The sequence below is a fragment of the Rhinatrema bivittatum genome, chromosome 6 (genome assembly GCF_901001135.1).
Source record: "Rhinatrema bivittatum chromosome 6, aRhiBiv1.1, whole genome shotgun sequence".
Lineage (NCBI taxonomy): Eukaryota > Metazoa > Chordata > Amphibia > Gymnophiona > Rhinatrematidae > Rhinatrema > Rhinatrema bivittatum.
The window spans coordinates 293,946,786-293,958,813 of NC_042620.1; positions in this window are offsets into that span (position 1 = coordinate 293,946,786).

The window sequence follows — 12,028 nt, forward strand, 5'->3', positions numbered from 1 at the left end:
CAGCTTGTCTGCCCGGCAGCGATTTTATGCGCAGCTATCTCACTGTTTCATCTCTTTTCAAGACCTTGTAGATTTTCCCTTTCCCCTAATCAAGAAAGCTGACCTGTTTGGAGTTCTTTCTGTCTGTTTCTGGAACCTCCTCCTGGATGTTGAGTTTTCTAGTTAGACTTGATACTAATAACTCTATCTCACACCATGTTCTGTCTGCTATCTAACAAACTATCAGTCTGAGGAAACTGAAATAGTCCTTTAAATGTATTAGTGAATTCACTATATGTCTGATAGTGGCCTATAGGGGAATGATCAAACTCTCAATAAGGTTTGTTGTTTTGAAAGTGGCACCTGCCTATAAATTAAAGGATGAGCTAGGGGTGGGTGGGTGAGGGGTGGGAGGGTGGGGAAATACAGTCTAACTTCAGTTAGTCAGCCAGAGTGACTTACTGCTCTCTTGATTAACAAATGTTGGTACCTAATCAAACCAAATCACACTACCTTAACAGCTTTCCAAGGTGAGTAACTGAAATGAACTTTTCAACCTTTTTACTTAGACATACACTGCTCCTAGCTTATTTCTAGCTTCTGGCTACTTTTTTCTTTTTTTTTTTTTTAATATACAAACACTGTAACTTCTGCTTACTAGCTGCCTTATAGACTATTAAAAATAAACACACTAACTACTGCTTACTAGCTACCTTACTGATTATTTAAAAATACAGTCTAACTTCAGTTAGTCAGCCAGAGTGACTTACTGCTCTCTTGATTAACAAATGTTGGTACCTAATCAAACCAAATCACACTACCTTAACAGCTTTCCAAGGTGAGTAACTGAAATGAACTTTTCAACCTTTTTACTTAGACATACACTGCTCCTAGCTTATTTCTAGCTTCTGGCTACTTTTTTTTTTTTTTTTTTTTAATATACAAACACTGTAACTTCTGCTTACTAGCTGCCTTATAGACTATTAAAAATAAACACACTAACTACTGCTTACTAGCTGCCTTACTGATTATTTAAAAATACAGTCTAACTTCATTTAGTCAGCCAGAGTGACTCACTGCTCTCTTGATTAACAAATGTTGGTACCGAATCAAACCAAATCACACTATCTTAACAGCTTTCCAAGGTGAGTAATTGAACTGAACTTTTCAACCTTTTTACTTAGATATACGCTGGAATAGATTTTATAAATGTACGCGCGGGCGTATTTTTGTTCATACACCAGGCACAAACAAACGTACGCTGGATTTTATAAGATACGCGCGTAGCCACGCGTATCTTATAAAATCCGGGGTCGGTGCGCGCAAGGGGATGCACATTTGTGCAACCTGCGCACGCCGAGCCCAGCGCGCGCTGCCTGTTCCCTCCGAGGCCGCTCCGAAATCGGAACGGCCTCGGAGGGAACTTTCCTTCCGCCTCCCCTAACCTTCCCCTCTCTTCCCCTACCTAACCCACCCCCCCGACCCTATCTAAACCCCCCCTACCTTTGTTGGCAGATTTACACCTGCGGAAAGCAGGAGTAAATCTGCGCGCGCCAGCGGGCTGCTGGCGCGCCATCACCCGACCCGGGGGCTGGTCCGGAGGCCTCAACCATGCCCCCGGGCCGGCGCCACGCCCCCGGGCCCACCCCCAAAATGCCGCATCACTCGCGGCCCACCCCCGAAACGCCGCGTCACTCGTGGCATGCCCCCGACACGCCCCTCCATGCAAGCCCCAGGACTTATGCGCATCCCGGGGCTTGCGCGCGCTGCTGTGCCTAAGCAAAATAGGCTTGGTGCGCGCAGGGGGGGTTTGGGGTAGGTTTTCAGGGGGTACGCGCGTACCCCTTTGAAAATCTACCCCACTGCTTCTAGCTTATTTCTAGCTTCTGGCTACTTTTTTCTTTTAATATACAAACACTTTAACTTCTGCTTACTAGCTGCCTTACAGACTATTAAAAATAAACACAGTAACTACTGCTTACTAGCTGCCTGACTGACTATTTAAAAATACAGTCTAACTTCTGTTTATTCGCTGCCTTACTATTAAAAGCACAAACATGCAAACACTTACTGATTCCTTTCAGCCACCAGCAAGGTGATCCTCTCCTCTTCTGGCACGTGTCTGTCACCATGGCCATGTTTTCTTTTCTCTCAAGGATTTCAAATGTTCTCAAGTTACTTCACCACATTCTATTTTTAACATCTTCTGCATTTTCCTGTAATTTGGTATTGTTAATATCAAAGATGCTGAACTTTCTCTGGATTCAGTTGCATCTTTGGCCACTCCCTTGGCCATCTTTAGGCTGGAGCAGTATTTGGTGTGGCCATGAAATATAGAGCTTCTCATAGGGTCTGTGATAACTGATAATCCTAAGAACATAAGACGTGCCACTCTGGGTCAGACCAAGGTCCATCGAGCCCAGCATCCTGTCTTCAACAATGGCAGATAGAGCCCAAAAAGTCGATCTATTTCCTTTGTACCTGCTAATATTGTTTTATGAACTTTTTCTCCAGGAACTTGTCCAAATCTCTTTTAAATCCCGCTATGCTAGTTGCCTTGACCACGAGCTTTGGCAACAGATTCCACAGCTCGATAGTATGCTGAGTGGAAAAGTACTTTTCTATGATTTAATTTTTGGGGGGTTTTTTATTTTATTTTTATTGAAATTTCAACAATTCTTTCAGAACATTTGTTCTAAGAATATCAGATAGTACAAATACAGCTCATTCAAAAGGAAATTAATAAACCAAGCTTGACTACTATTCCACCAAAATACACCAATACACATTCAATCCTAAGGCCCTCTTCAGCTATGTTGCAACCCTTACCAACCCTATCACCCCACCCACTTCTGAAATCGACACAAGCGCAAAGTGTGAAGAGCTAGCCCATTTTTTCCAAAACAAAATTGCTAACCTACGCCTCAGGTTCCCTCCTGCATCCACCCCTAACCCCATGACACATCTGCCCAGTACCTGTAAGCCCAGTACATGTAAGACCATCGACCACCCCCTCTCCCCTAAGTAAGCGCTACACACCTTGGACCCTACTTCACCTAAGGAAATAGTGTCCATCCTCAAAAGAAGTAAGCCCGCTTCACACCCCTCTGATACCATCCCCACCAAAGCACTCCTCACCATTCCCGACATCATTGCACAACCCTTAGCAGATATCATAAACTGCTCCTTATCCACCGGCACAGTTCCTGACACACTAAAACATGCAGTAGTCAAACCCCTTATCAAGAAGCCTTCATTAGACCCCAAAGACCCCTCCAACTACCATCCTATATCTAATCTCCCCTTCATCGCCAAAATCATGAAGAAAGTAGTAAACGCCCAACTAATGGAATACCTAGAAGACAACTGCATCCTCCACTCCTCCCAGTTTGGCTTCCGCAAGAACCTGAGTACCGAGGCCCTCCTGCTTTCCCCTTACAGACTCCCTCCTCATTGGCCTTGACCAGGGACACAACTTTCTCATAGCTTTCCTAGACATCTCAGCTGCCTTTGATACAATAAGCTACAATCTCCTCATCTCCAGTCTCTCAAACATCGGTATTTCCAACACTGCCCTCCTCTGGTTCAAATCCTACCTAGCCAACAGACGCTTCTCCGTGAAACTAAGCAGCTCTGAGTCCTCTCATTTCTCTCTCGCTCAAGGAGTACCCCAAGGCTCCTCTCTCTCCTCCACTCTCTTTAACATCTACCTCCTTCCGCTCTGTCATCTTCTCTCAGACCTCGGTCTCAAATTCTACATCTATGCTGATGATGTCCAGATCATCATACCCCTCCATAAAACTATCTCCGCTACCCTAAGCTACTGGGAGGAATGCCTCACATCCATCAACACTCTACTCTCCTCCCTACAGCTTGCCCTCAACGCCTCCAAAACTGAGCTCCTCCTCGTCCACAACCATCAAACCTTTAAGCTCCTACCCCCAAACGACCCTAAGACTCTCTCCTTAACTGCTCAGCCCACTGTCCGAAACCACAGTGTCCTAATCGACCCCCTCCTGAACCTAAAAACTCACATCAGCTCCATCCTGAAAGGAGGTTTTTACAAACTTAACATCATCAAAAAGCTCAAGACACTACTTCACACTCATGATCTTAAAACAGTTGTCCAAGCCACCCTCTCATCCAAGCTGGACTACTGCAACTCCCTATACCTTGGACTCCCTCACTCCACCATCAAACCCCTCCAGATACTTCAAAATGCCACGGCGAGACTCCTCAGCAACACATGCAGAACAGACCATATAACCCCTGTCCTTAAGGACCTGCACTGGCTCCCCATCTCATTCCATATTCTGTTCAAAACCCTCCCCATCGTTCACAAATCTACAAGAGTGACTCCTCATGGCTCAGCGAACCACTCCGACTCTCCCAATCGGCACGCCCTGCTAGAGCAAACCTCGCCTGCACCTTGCAAGTCCCACCCCTCAAGAAGGCCCGCCTCTCCGCAACCAGGGACCGTGCCCTATCTATCGCTGGTCCAACCCAATGGAATGCCCTACCTGCCCACCTCCGCCTTGAGCCATGCCCCATGAAGTTCAGAAAAATGTTCAAAACATGGCTTTTCCACCAGGATTTTCCGGACTAGCCCCCCCCCCCCCCCCTCTTCTTCGATGTAAATATGTTCATTCTCATACCCACCCTGAATTTTTGTATATATGTTCATATCCCTCTCCTCCCCCCCCCCCCCCCCCTTTTTCCTCGCTTGATTTCTGGCTCCTCCTCATAGCCCCTATTCTGTTTATTGTTCTCATGTTTCCCCCCTCCCCGTTCAATGTAATTTCAATCTTTCGTTATGATGTAAACTAATATGATGTGTATTTTAATGTCGGTATAAAAAAGCTGTCAAATAAATAAATAAAATAATACATAAGAACATAAGAAAATGCCATACTGGGTCAGACCAAGGGTCCATCAAGCCCAGCATCCTGTTTCCAACAGTGGCCAATCCAGACCATAAGAACCTGGCAAGTACCCCAAAAACTAAGTCTATTCCATGTTACCATTGCTAATGGCAGTGGCTATTCTCTAAGTGAACTTAATAGCAGGTAATGGACTTCTCCTCCAAGAACTTATCCAATCCTTTTTTAAACACAGCTATACTAACTGCACTGACCACATCTTAAGAGTAACAATATAATCTCTTATATGAAAAGTAATAGGAAATTTGGGAGTCCAAGACATATAGAGCAGTTATCAAAAGGTAATATTATTATTTACAGATATAGCTATGATTTGTTTTAAATCTGTTGAGTGTTACTTTCGTGGAGTGTGCCTTTCTTTTTTATTTTATTTGAAAGGTTTTATAACTGTCCTTTATTTACCTATTCTACCCCACTAGTAATTTTTATAAACTTCTATCATGTCCCCCAGCTCTGGGGATACTGGTGCCCGCTGCAAAAACATGAAGTTGGCACACACACAACTCCCCCACCACCTTGGCAGCAGCTCTGGCGCAGCAACTCCCTTCTTTGCCAGCGGCAGTGGCTCAAGCAAAGTATCCTATTTCTCCCCCAACCCACACATGCCTCCCTCACCCTCGGCCTAGCACAAGCGTATCCTCTGCCCTGGTTTCTTTTCCCCTGCCCACAGTACCCAGCATCCCCCCTCTTTTTCCTCTCCTCCCCTCCTCCTCCTCCCTGCAGGTCGATCCTTCACATACCACCACGGACAGAAGCCCTTTCCTCCTGCACAGCAATTCTGAGTCTCCAACAGACATCATATGGAAAGGTGAGGGGGGGGGGGGAGGAGGCAGGGACGCCCTCTTGAGCACAGGTCACACATCCAAAAAGCCGGCACTGATGTCCCCTCTCAGCCATCTCTTTTCAAGCTGAAGAGCTCGTAACCGCATAGTCTCTCATCATAGGTAGACTGTTCCATTCTCTTTATCATTTTTGTTGCCCTCCTCTAGTTCTGCCATCACTGTGGTTTCCTTGCTGATGGGCCTAAAGCAGGGGTCAGGAACCCATGGCTCGCGAGCCAGATATGGCTCTTTTGAGGGCTGCATCTGGCTCGCAGACAAGTGTCGCCACACTTTCCAGTCCCCCGCTGACCCAGCTGCTCCCCGGTCCTCCTCCGCCCGGGCTTAAAATGCTGTCAGCCCGGGCGGAACACGGCAGGACAGCTGGAGTCAGCGGCACCGGCGTGCTCTCTTCTTCCCACCCCCCCCCCCCCCCCCACGGCCTGGAAGAGGAAGTGGAGAGCATCGGGTGCGTGCGCAGCAAGAAGAGGCCACGCTAGTGTCCGACGAAAAGAAGACTGCAGCGCAGCTCGGAGGAAAATGAGAGCTTCAACCGCGGCTGATGGGACTCCGCCTCCGCGAGGGCTGAAAATGAAGGAGGTTAGTGTTGGGAGGAGGCTGCTGCTGCTGCCGTGAGTTCCCGGGGTGGGGTGGGGGAGAGAGAGAGTGAATGAGCGAGCAAGCATGTGTGTTTGAGATCCTTTAGCCAATAAAATCTAAGTAGTCCAGAGTTAGCTTTATTCATAGTTTCTGATGTACTCATAGTATCCTATTATGTTGTAGAGTGACACACAGACAGCATCTCATATTTTTAGAGGTACACACTGATATTTTTCCTTAATTCCTCGATCCTGGTATTATGCAATCCTCTGTCGTCTTAAATCCCAAGTAGTCTGTTCTTAGTTCAAGATTTGAGCCTCTGCTATCACAGGTTTATTTATTCTAGACACTGTTTTTGAGGCATGTTATTCTACTTCGTTTCCATTTGCTCGTTTCTGAAGCATTGTTACTGTTCATTGTAATCCGAACTGATTTGTAACCTCTTACAGGAATTTCGGTATATAAAACTGTTAAATAAATAAATAAATAAATAAATAAATAAATAAATCCTGTGTGTGTGAGTGAGAGATTGCATGTATGTGAATGATTGAGAGCCTGTACATGTGAAAGAGAGTATGTGTGTGATTGAGATCCTGCCTGTGAGAGAGAGAGCATGAATGTAAGTTTACCATTGGGAACCTGTATGTGTAAGTTTGTGATTGAAAACCTGTTTGTGTGAAAGAGTATGTGTGTATGATTGAGATCCTTTGTGTGTGAGGGAAATCATGTGTATGTATGATTAAGAGCCTTTGTGTATAAGTAAAAGAGAAAGCATGTGTGTCTGTGTGTGATTGAGAGCTGGTTTAGGTGATGGAGCATGTGAGTATGTGATTGAGAGCCTGTGTTTAAATGAGAGAGAGAGACCATGTGTGTCTGTGTGTGATTGAGAGCTGATTTAGGTGAGAGAGCATGTGAGTATGTGATTGAGAGCCTGTGTAAATGAGAGAAAGAGAGGACATGTTTGTAAGCATGTGAATGAGAGTCTGTGTGTGAGAGAAAAAGACAGCATGTATTTATGTGATTGAAAGCCTGTGTGTGTGTGTAAGCGTGAAAAGATAGACAGCATGTGTGTAAATGTGTAATTAAGAGCCTATATAAGTGAGAGAGAAAAAACATGTGTATATGTGAGTACTGAGAGCATGTGTGTATAGGTGTGTAATTGAGAGCCAGTGTGAGAGAGAGCACTGGTATGTGACTGAGAGAGGAGAAAGTTCCAAGCAAACCACCCCTCCTCCTGCTAATTCAGAACAATCTCAGGACACCTGGATATCAAACGTTCCCAGGTATGCAGAGCAAAAAAATTTTTGTATCCTTATTATTTTTCATTACTGGGTCTTTGTGTCTGCTATTTTGAAATATTTTGTTGGTATCTGGAAATGTTTTATATGAGTTTTTAATTATTGGATATTCCACTCATCAGCTGTTTCGAAATATGTTCTTTTTGTTAGTACAGTTTTACTGCTGGTGATTTTATATTTCTTGATTTGTTTTATAAGGATGGGTGATGTTTCTTTTTTCCTTTGTTACACTGCATACAGAGACTCTGGCTTGTTGCAGTTTCCAATTCAGTTTTTTCTGCATGCTTCTTGTTATACGTTTTGGTCTCTTTATTCTATGTTAGGTGAGGGTCAACACGTGATTCAGGTGAGGTTTTCTGCTGGCGTGTAGTTTCTGTGTAGGACTCTATAGCAGCCTGACTTGGTCCGTTTTCCTAATAGGAGATGTATTGGTGTCTTAAGGCCTGGTGTAATATTTTCAGAGACTTATTGTACTTTAAAAGTGTGCTTGTATTTAGTTTTAAACATATTGTATGGCTCTCATGGAATTACATTTTAAAATATGTGGCGTTTATGGTTCTCTCAGCCAAAAAGGTTCCTGACCCCTGGCCTAAAGTGACCTCAGCAATTTCACCCATTTTGGGAGACAGTGGTGTAGAGAAGAGATGAGCTACACTCGCCCAACCCAGCTCCCTCCTCCTGCTGCCAACCTATTCCATAGGCTGTGCTTGCGCCGATGTGGTCTGACCCCACTGAGCCTGGTACATTCGCATCTTTTGCACCTGCCTAAAGGCTTCCCTGTTCACAACTCCCCACCCACCCAACTATGTACTCTCTGTGTTTGGTAAAATCTTCCAGTACGCTGTCAGTTTTGGAGATTTTTCCCAGCCATTTCTTTTATCTCGGAGCTGAGCTTATATTTTCCCCATTTTTCATGTCACTTAAAATTTTGGAGTGCAATAATTCTCTAGTTTGAATTTTTCAGCTACCTCCATTGTGCTGTCACAGTTACATTTTCCTCGTGCCCATCTGGTGCCTTTTCAGAGCTGGGTTGCTCCGTCTTCGAGGAGCTTGTGCCTATTTCAGAAGCTTTCACAAAACGATTGTTGTATGCTTTTTAATATTCATTTTCCCCATGTTATAGCCCAGCACCCTAGGCAGTATGGAAACATCTAGCCTTGATAATTCTGTGAAAATTAAAGATTTTTATGATCCCAAGAGAAGTCAGTCAGATTGTAGTGGCCATCCTGCATTCAGCACCCATATGATTTTTTCCTCCTCCAGTTGTGCTTTCTAAGTACATTACCCGAGTTCCTTTACAAAAGAGACATTTTATGTTACTATTCTTGGAAACAAGATTTAAAAAAATTGTCAATAAGAATAAAAATACTAATGATCAAACTGAAAAAGCCATCTGAAGGGAATTTGGAGATGGGAGTGACAGTATAGCATGGTGTGATGCATCTTGTAATAACCTTCTGTTTCAAGGACTTGTGAAACACAGGACACAGAGAAGCACCTTCATGCAGTCTGTAAATCATTACAGTGGATACAGCAAGCCTGTGTACTTACAAAATGGAAAACAAATGAAATGCAGCAGCTAATGTCCAGCCTTGGTTGTGCTGCCAAGGCATAGCCTCTTTAGCCTTGTTGCTTGTGCTACCTCTTGTCCATTTTATGAACTCAGTATATTGCACGTTGCATACGTAGAACTCGCCTAACTAGCCTGACGTGTGTTACTATTGCATGAATGATGAAGCGAGGGTTTGGATAAAAGTGACTGCAAATGATGCTGTCCCATTTGATCCTCTGCTAGGCACACTGTGAGAAATAGTATTTTGAGTTTATTTCTATGTACATATGTAAGAGTTAGTGACCAAGAATCTAGAATCAACTACCCAAAGCACCACTAAATTCCACCACAACAATTAAGACAGCCTCATCAAGTTTTTGCACTGGTTTTGCTCCAATGGAAACATTGTTCTAGGTTTCTCAATAAAAAAAACAAACAAACAAAAACCAAACAAAAAAAAACCAAAACAAAACATGATAGTATTCCAAATAGGAGAAAAAACTTTAGTGCAAAATTACAGCAATCTTTGCACTGAAGCAAACTTTTTAAATCCCCCTTCAGAGATGATAGAAAAATGTATTTTAGAAGACAAATCCATTGTTTGTGTTTAATAACTTTGCAGGATTTCTGAATAAAGGCAAATATAACTCAGATCCATGTTATCTGGATGAACCAAAGAGAAAAGAAAAGCAGTATCTTATTTGTTTATTTCTCTCCTGCAATCCACCAGCACCCCCCTCATTTTCCCTTATATAACAAGAAGATAAAATAAAATTGTTGTGGTGCAGACCAGTACCTCGTTGGCAGGAGATTCCTCCCAACACGTCACGCTCACTCCCTGCCGGCATCATGGCCACGTGCCACACAGCGGCATGCAAATCAGTTCAGTGAGGCTCCTCCCCTCACGCTGATGTCTCCCGAAGGGCCCTGCACCAGCGCAGGAAAGATGACTATTTAAACCAGTGTTTCAGCACCAGCAATGCCTCAGCTACAGGCTTGCTTGTGCTGGTGCTTTTCGTGTGGATTCTGCTATTTTCCTGAGACCTGGACTGCCCTTGGATTGTTTGTTCGCTGCCTGCCCCTGACCTGGACCACCTAATCAATTGCTTGCCTGCCCCCTGCCTCCGTCCCGGACTGACTATTGGATTCTGCTTGCCTGCCCCCTGCCTCCGTCCCGGACTGACTATTGGATTCTGCTTGCCTGCCCCCTGCCTCCGTCCTGGACTGACTATTGGATTCTGCTTGCCTGCCCCCTGCCTCCATCCAGGACTGACTATTGGATTCTGCTTGCCTGCCACCTGCCTCCAACCCAGACTGACTATTGGATTCTGCTTGCCTGCCGCCTGCCTCCGTCCCGGACTGACTATTGGATTCTGCTTGCCTGCCCTCTGCCTCCGTCCAGGACTGACTATTGGATTCTGCTTGCCTGCCACCTGCCTCCGACCCAGACTGACTATTGGATTCTGCTTGCCTGCCGCCTGCCTCCGTCCCGGACTGACTATTGGATTCTGCTTGCCTGCCCCCTGCCTCCGTCCCGGACTGACTATTGATTCTGCTTGCCTGCCCTCTGCCTCCGTCCCGGACTGACTATTGGATTCTGCTTACCTGCCCTCTGCCTCCATCCCGGCCTGACTATTGGATTCTGCTTGCCTGCCCTCTGCCTCCGACCCGGACTGACTATTGGATTCTGCTTGCCTGCCACCTGCCTCCGACCCGGACTGACTATTGGATTCTGCTTGCCTGCCCCCTGCCTCCGTCCCGGACTGACTATTGGATTCTGCTTGCCTGCCCTCTGCCTTCGTCCCGGACTGACTATTAGATTCTGCTTGCCTGCCCTCTGCCTCCGTCCCGGACTGACTATTGGATTCTGCTTGCCTGCCTCCGTCCCGGACTGACTATTGGATTCTGCTTGCCTGCCACCTGCCTCCGACCCGGACTGACTATTGGATTCTGCTTGCCTGCCGCCTGCCTCTGTCCTGGACTGACTATTGGATTCTGCTTGCCTGCCCTCTGCCTCCGTCCAGGACTGACTATTGGATTCTGCTTGCTTGCCTGCCGCCGTCCTGGATTGACTATTGGATTCTGCTTGCCTGCCGTCTGCCTCCATCCCAGACTGACTATTAGATTCTGCTTGCCTACAGCCTGCCTCCAACCCGGACTCCATATTGGATTCTGTGTCTAGCTACCTTGGCCAAACCTTGGTATGGTCCTAACTCAGGTAGGCTGTTAGACTGTCACGTGGGTCCATGAATCGTAACAAAAATACTCCTCTTATAGTGAAAGCTTCTTCTCTCCATTCTCTGGGACACAGAAACCACTAGGGATGTGAATCGTTTTTGAACGATTAAAATTATCGTCAGATAATTTTAAAATCGTCCTAAATCATCAGAGTGCACGATACAATACAAATGCCCCCGATTTATCGTCATAAATAATCCTAAATCGTTAAATAGGGCACGGGAATTATTTGGGGGAGGGCGGGAAAACCGGCACACCAAAACAACCCCTAAACCCACCCCGACCCTTTAAAACCAATTCCGTACCCTCCCCCACCCTTCCGAACCCCCCCAAAATGTTAAATTACCTGGTGTTCCAATGGGGGGGTCCCGGTGCGATCTCCCGCTCTCGGGCCATCGGCGCCATTTTGGCTGCCACTAATTAAAATGGCGCCAATGGCCCGATAAAAAAAAAACCCACCCGACCCTTTAAATCGACCTCCCTTAGGCTCTTTACTCATCAGCCCCTATTATACTATATAATAGGGGCTGATGAGTAATGATGGCCGGCGCCATCTTTAAAGATGGCGCCGGCCATCCAGTGCTCCTACCATGTGACAGGGGC